The following is a 7663-nucleotide window of genomic DNA, read 5'->3' as shown; positions in this document are numbered from 1 at the left end:
ACACACACACATATATGTATATATCGGAGGGTATACGGGTGAATGAATACATCTCCTCAGTCTCCTATCTTCACCCAAAACACATTCAAGAACTGTGGTTGACACCCCCATGCCAACCCAAACCCCACACTCCAGCAAGGCTCTGTCATAAACCCTTTTCTCCCTCTACAATTTCAAACTCATGATGATGAGGTTATCATCACCTCTATGCAGATTCTTTCTACAAACACACACACACACACACACACACACACACACACACACACACACCTATCTATATCTATATATCCATCCCTAGTCTCTCTCCTGAGAGTTAGTCCTTTTGTTAACAAGAACTTATTCAAAGTGGATGTCCTGTAGGTATCTCAAACTCAACATGTCCAAACACAGAACTCATTGTCTCTCTCCACAAATCCACCCCTTTCAAACTTCGCCATTCCTGTTGAGAGCTACCATCCCTCAAGTATGCCAAGTTCAGTAATATCCTATCATTTTCAGCTCCTCAAATATACTCATCTCACAATACAATTATAATTAATTTCTTTCTCAAAAGCATTTCTTAGATAAGTCCTCTTCTGTCCACTCACCACCACCCTAGCTTTGACTCTCATTACCTCTTGTCTAGTCTACTAAAAAAGTCTTCTAATTGGACTTGCTGCCTCAAATCTTTCCTCCCACTCCAATCCATCTTCTACAAAGCTATCAAAGTAATTTTCTGAAAGTATGTGTTGACTATGTCACCTCTCCCTTCAAAATCCAATGGCTACCTATTCCTTCCAGGAACAAACATAAACCTCCATCTGGTATTTAAAATTCTTCCCAACCTGACCTTTCCTAGCTCTCAGGATTTTAACATATCAATCCTCTCCGTGCACTCTACCATCCAAATATACTGGTCTACCTGTCTAAAAGGCAAATGGAAATATGAGACTGGAGGTCAGCAGAGAGGTTAGGGCAGGATACAAAGACATCAGCACAGAGATGATAATGAAATCCATGGGAGCTGATTAGATCACCAAGTGTAGTATAGAGGGAGGAAAAAAAAGGGTCTCAAGTCAGAGTTCTGTGAGACATTTAAGAGTTAATAACCTAGATGAAGACCCAAAAAGAGGAGTAGTTTGACAGGTAAGAGGAAAATCAAGAGGAAGTAGAGTCCCAAAAACCTAGAGAGAAGAGAGTATCAAGGAGAGAAGTTGATCAATAGTGTTAAAGGAGGCAGAGAGGTAAAGAAGACAGGATGGAGGGCTTTGAAGGCTGGTGTTGTTTTCTTACTAGTACTTTGCACAGAATAAGCAAATTCATTAAACTAAATTTTAGCACAGCTATACCCCATCTGGTGTTCTTCTTTTTTTAACACAATAGTTTAAAAAGTTGTGCTAAATTATGCCTCAACTATAAAACATTACACCTGGAGGCCAATTCAATTCAACAGGCATTTATTAAATGCCCATAAATAGAAGACAATGCTCTAGGTGCCAAAACTGAGACAAAAAGCTCGAAGGAGCTTATAGTCTATTTGGAAGGAGATTTTCTTTTTCTGGAGGCAATCAAGGTTAAGTGACTTGCCTAGGGTCACACAGCTAATAAGCAGGCCAAATTTGAGCTCATGTCCTCCCAACTCCAGGATCAGTGTACTATCCAGCAACACCTAGCTGCCCCTTTATAGTCTATTTGGGAGAGGGGAAAGGAGAGAGAATGTAATATAAAATGTGTAAACAGACAAGTATATACTTAACTTATGAGAGAGGTAACACTAACAACTAAGGAACTCAGGAAAGGCTCCCCATAGGATGTGGCTTATAAATTGAGCTTTAAAGGAAGCCAGAAATTCTAACAGTTAACAGTGAGGAACACATTCCACAGAAAGAAAGTCAGTGTCAAGGAACATATTGTAGATAGGAGACAAAATTTTGAATCTGGGGAAGAACAAATAATTCTGTTCGCCTGAAACACAGTACATAAAGGAGAATAAGATGAACTAAAACTGGAAAGACAGGCCAGAGCCCAGTTCTAAGAGCTACAAGGGTTAGGATAAGGAGTTTGTAGTTTATCTTAGAGGCAATAAGGAGCCAACAAAAGTTCTGGAGCAGGGAAGTGATATGGTTATCACTCTTGTGCTTTAGAAAGATTATTTTGGTGGATTTATGAAAGACAGACCGGACAGGGGAGGGGCTGGGAACCCAGCACTTCAATTAGGAGGCTGTTGCAATAGTTCAGAAGAGAGAAGAAAGCAACCTGAATTGAGGTGGTGGCTATGTAAATGAAGAGAAGACAAAGGGCTGTAAAATGCTGTAGAGGTAATACTGACTAGCTTTAATGACTGTCTAGTCAGGGATGAGGAAGAAAAAAAGAGATTTATAACTCCCAGACTGTCAACCTGGGTGACTGGAAGGATGTTGGTACTCCTCAGAAGGAAAAGGGAAGTTTAGAGGAAGTGGGTTTAGGGGAAAAGGTAACAGATTCTGTTTCAGACATGTGAAGTTTGAGATGTCTTTGACACAGCCATTTAGAAATATCCAACAAGTAGTACTGCAGGACTGGAGCTCAAAAGAGAGATTAGGGTTGTATTTAGAGATCTGGAAGTTATCTGCATAGTGAAAAACACCGAACCTTTAGGAACTGATAAGACCAAAAGAGAGAAGGTATAAAGAAAGATGAGAAATGAGGTCTTAAGAAATATTGATCATTAAGAGTTGGGATAGGTAGGAAAAGAACAAGGAGAGAGCAGCGTCAGAAGACCAGGGGACAAACAGATGAAGAAAGAGAAGGAGGGAAGAGGAAAGAGGGGGAGGGGAGGAAGGAAGGGAAAGAAGCCATAAAATTAAGCAATTAAGAGACTGTTAGTAATTTTGGAGAAGTTTTAGCTGAGTAGTGAGTTTGAAGTGAGACTGCAAGAGCGTGAGAAGTGCATGGGAAGAGAAAGAGAGGCAAAGAGTATAGAAGGTATTTTCCAGAAGTTTGGTGAGGGAAAGGAAAAGAGACCTAGAACAACAGCTTAAGGAGATGGTGGGGCCAAGTCAAGGTTTCTGGTTTTTTTCCTTGCTGAAGGTTTGGGGAGACCTGGATAGTAAGGAAAGAATCAGTAGAGGAGAATTTAAAGATCTGAGAGACAGACTGGAGAAAAAAGGGATCAAAGGTACCAGCAGGGGTTGATCTTGAAGAGAAGGGTCACTTCTTCATCAGAAACTGAAGCAAATAAGGGCAAAATGGGAAATGATATTTAAAGGGTTCTGAGGAACACTTTTAATTTATATAACTTTTATTTCTTTGGCTAAGTAAGTGAGATCTTTTGAGGAGAAGAGAATGAAGACTTGAGAAGAGGTATGGAATAGGTGCTAAGGAGAGTAGATTGCATTATTTAGGGAAAAATAAATAACAGAACTGTTGTATAGCAGTGAGGATCCAGTTGAGATTAGGTAACAAATTTGTAGGAGATACAGCAGAACTGTGGGACTTCCTTCGGTGGTATATAAAAATGGGGAGAGCAGAAAGTAGGGCTAACTTGGGCAAGGCATGTGCAGCTGTAGAACAAGAAGGCAACTGATTTTAAGAGTAAAGGACAGTAGTATGTAGTTGAACTAGTTAAGTAGAGGATCAAAGGGAAGAAAAGTGAGATTGAAGTAAAAAACCAGGAAACGAAGAAAGGTTAGACTGGCTGGAAATCATGATTAAAATAAAGAACTTTTTTTTTGGGGCGGGGGGAGTACAGGGAGAGAAGGAAAGATAAGAGACTATAATGAGAAAGAACTTCAGCTATCTGGATCACAGAGGTACAGCACTGACAGGTGGTGAGATGAAGGGTATACCCATTTCTGTATAGGACCAAAGTGGAATACGGGTACAACTCACGGAGTGTTGGAAGTAACATACATATTGCAGGCTCCAAGTATCAGGAAAGAAAAAATTCTCACTTGAGAAGCTATAAGTAACTGCAAATAGAAACTGAATAGAGTGATATAAACATATAGAATTAACCCAAAGGTAGACAGGCTAAGTGACAGCAGCAAAGGGAGGAGGGTTTTAAAGTATAAAGCAGCAGTGAGAAACAGGGAATATGTTTGGTCTTCCTCCAGATATAGTGTATATGGTGTATCAGAAGGCATGGGAGAGGGGCAGCCAGGTGGCACAATGAGTAAGAGCGCCGGCCCCGGCGTTGGGAGACCCGGGATCAGTTCCGGCCTCAGATACTTGGCACCCACACAAAATAACTGGCCGTGTAACCTTAAGCAAGTTACTTAACCCCAATTGCTTAAAAAAAAAAAAAAAGGCATGGGAGAAAGAGCATATATTAGATGCAGGGGTATGGAACCTGCAGCCTCAAGGCCACATGTGGCCCTCTATGTCCTCAAGTGTGGTCCTCTGACTGAGTCCAAGTTCTACAGAACAAATCCCCTTAACAAAAGGATTTGTTCTGTAAAACTTGGACTCAATCAAAAGGCTGCACCCAGGGACCTAGAAGGCCATAGGTGACCTTGAGGCCGCACGTCCCCTACTCTAACTAGAATATATACTCTATACTAAGTAGAGGGACCAGGGACAATGTTTTCTGGGGAGAAAAAGACAGGTTTTTATGAATTCAAGAAGATGAAAGGAAATATGCTAATGATTAGTATTTCAGAGGACACAATGGAAAAAGAGCAAGATAATAGATTCAGAGATGGTCTAAGGCTGAAGTAGATGGGGATAAGAAAGAAGTCAAAGAATTAATCACAGGGATTAGGAGAAGGGGTGGGAGCTAGTCTGCTGTATGTGTATGCTGGAGTATTTGGCTGAGTTTAGGTGTTGAGGGACATTTCAACTTATACCAGAAAACAGTGTAGGATACATACTAAGGCTTAACTATGCAACCAAACAGTTTAAAATGGAAAAAGTAGCATTATCACTTATACCTGATTTTATACTAGAATTAAACATATCAACAAAAAACAGTAACAAAAATCAAAGATTATTTTCAAAATAGCTGGAGTATTTAGAATGAATCTGTGTATATACTCAAATATATGTAAAAATCAGAGAAACTGTAGCTGATAGGCTAAGTACTTGCCACCCCAAAAATCCTTTAATCAAAATCCATCCTCAGAGAAAGCTGATACTTAGGAAACTAAGAATTAATATGAATAACTTCAGTCAAGAGCAGTCAGCTTTGAAATTCTGTTCTTCAAAAATAAAGTTGAAAATTACTGTACATGAAAGATTACAGATAAGTAAGGGAATAATGAAACAGAGCTACCTAGAAACCCTGAAGGTAGAAAACTATAAATAAAACATTGAACATATACTAGATCTAAAGCAAGAGTTTTCAAAGCATTGATCAGTTATCAGCACCCAGATTTGAAGCTGAGGAAATGAAGAAATCATTCTCTCTGGTCTGTCCACATATCTAATCAAGTGTCAGCACTTCTTGTGAAGGACCAGGATTAAATAGAAACCACTACCCAATCAATCAGTAAACAATTATTAAGCATGTACTATATGCCAGGCACTGTGGTACCTACAGTTTCTGTTAAATGTAAGTAACCAGTAATTTCTCCTAATTTCTCCCCTACCAAAAACTCTGTTTAATAAAATGCACATTCTTTGCAATCTACATTCTTAGCTAATTTGAAAATCTTTTTTCAGAATTTCTATTGTAACATTAGTCAAAAGACAGATGGTTCTCCAAAATAAATGACATACAAGTTTTAAAGAGATGTAAAAAGTATGACAATCTGAAAAAAAATTCATTAACTTTGTACTAAATGTGTGCAGCAAATGTACTGGAATGTATTAAATGTATTTTTAAAATACTACATTGAAAGGAGAGTTATGTCTGTAGAAATTAAATATAAAATAAAAGCATAAAATTAGGTTTCCAGAAAAATTAAGTCAATGGATCATTTTATCTTTGTGAAGTAATTACATAAGTATTATTAAATGTCACCAGGAGGACACAATGATAAAAAATACCAAGAAGTTATTTTTCAGGAATTAAGTGAACACTTGGATTTGTCTGAATTACCAGTTCCACAGGGAACATAGTCTGACTTTCACTTCAATTAGCTTTGTTATCCTCAGGGAAATGAATACTACCTGAATGTTACCACTCTATCAATCTGAAATCCTCTCAAGCAAAAACAGCATATGCAAGATTGTACTCACTGTTGAAGAACTAATATTATGGTTTGAGATCCATGTAATTAATGAGACAAGGGTAGGTACATTTTTTTTTAGCTCTCTATAATATCGGGACAGTGTCCCTAGTGAAACTAACTAGGAAACTCAAATTAATATTATATGCTCTAGGATTCAAATATATGTTAAAAGTTTTATTTAAGATCTTGGGAGGTACACCAACACATAAATGACAATATGCTGATCAAGACCAAAAATTTTTTTTTCCAACCCACCAAAGTATATATAGTAATTAAACCCCAGATTTCTTAGTCTATTTGATTTAATAGAAAGAATACTGGACTGAGTCAGAAGTATTTGTTCAATGTGTAGATAAATTACTTAACCTAAGCCTCAGTTTCCTCAGCTATAAAATAATATTTGCACAACCTACTTCATAGTGATGTTGTGTTTTAAATGCTTCACCCCCAAAATAGCTGGAGGACCACAGAGTATGTATTTGTATACACATATTTTTATATATACAAATATCTATTGTTAGCTATCATTAACCTCACCATCCCTGTCAAATCTCTCATGGCTAACTTCTTGAATTTTACCACCTTTAATCAACTGGCATTATGATATCTTAGCAAAGATAATATCCAAAACTAAACATTTTCCATTGATCAAATATCAAAATATTATCCACATTTTTGAAGCATAAAAACATTTTTAAAAAAGCACAAAAATTTTCTAATTATATATATACACAAATCAGTCAACCACCCCCAACCAGACTAGGGTACAGATAAAGAAGCCAGAAAAATAAAGTATAGGGAACCATTTAACTGATGAAATGAAATCTTATGGGTTTCATTCTGAATTTTTATTTTCCTATACTTTCTCTATCCTCAATCAAATTTAAAAAAAATAAAAGGAAATATTTGATTCAAATCAGTTACCCAGGATTAAATACTGAGCAACTCCCAAACACATACTGTGGGTGAGACATAAATATAATGGATTATTACTATGCCCTAAGAAATGACTACAGAGAAGGGTGGCATGACTTGGAAAAACTAATACCAAGATGACTAAGTAAAATCACAGAAACAATATACACAATGACTCTAACAATGTAATAAAAAAAAACTATACAACAAAAACTGAATGCTATGAAATTCTAATAACTACATCTGATCTCAAAGAACAGATAGGAGAATCACCTCCTTCTCTTCTTTACAGAGGAAGGGGATTATGAACACGGAACGCAGCATGATACTGGGATCTGGAACACAGAATTACAGATTTAAAGGAAGAAAGGACCTTCCTTACAGGTCATCTAATCCAACCCCCTCATTTTAGTTATGAGGAATTGAGGCCAAGAGAAGATAAAGCAACTTGTCTAAGGTCATGAATGTAGTAAATTAGCAAGTGTGAATTAAATGCATGCACTCTTCCCACTGTATCTGATATGTTGGTTAGTTTTAATAAACTTTTTTTCTTTTTAAATAATTGTTATAATGGTCAGCCCTCTCATATATGAGTCCTGCCACTGGGGAGGCATGTG

At 37.3% G+C, this 7663-nt stretch overlaps 1 protein-coding gene across 1 annotated transcript in view; it reads right to left on the bottom strand.

Moving 5' to 3' along the window:
• The window catches only part of MED13 (mediator complex subunit 13), a 96330-nt gene that overhangs the window by 51025 nt on the left and 37642 nt on the right, over positions 1 to 7663 (bottom strand). The window lies entirely within an intron of this gene.

The sequence above is a fragment of the Petaurus breviceps genome, unplaced genomic scaffold (genome assembly GCF_028583685.1).
Source record: "Petaurus breviceps papuanus isolate PSGF00001 unplaced genomic scaffold, PetGlider_PUasm1.0 91023, whole genome shotgun sequence".
In the NCBI taxonomy this organism is placed as follows: Eukaryota; Metazoa; Chordata; class Mammalia; order Diprotodontia; family Petauridae; genus Petaurus; species Petaurus breviceps.
This window is presented reverse-complemented; position numbering and strand designations above follow the sequence as displayed.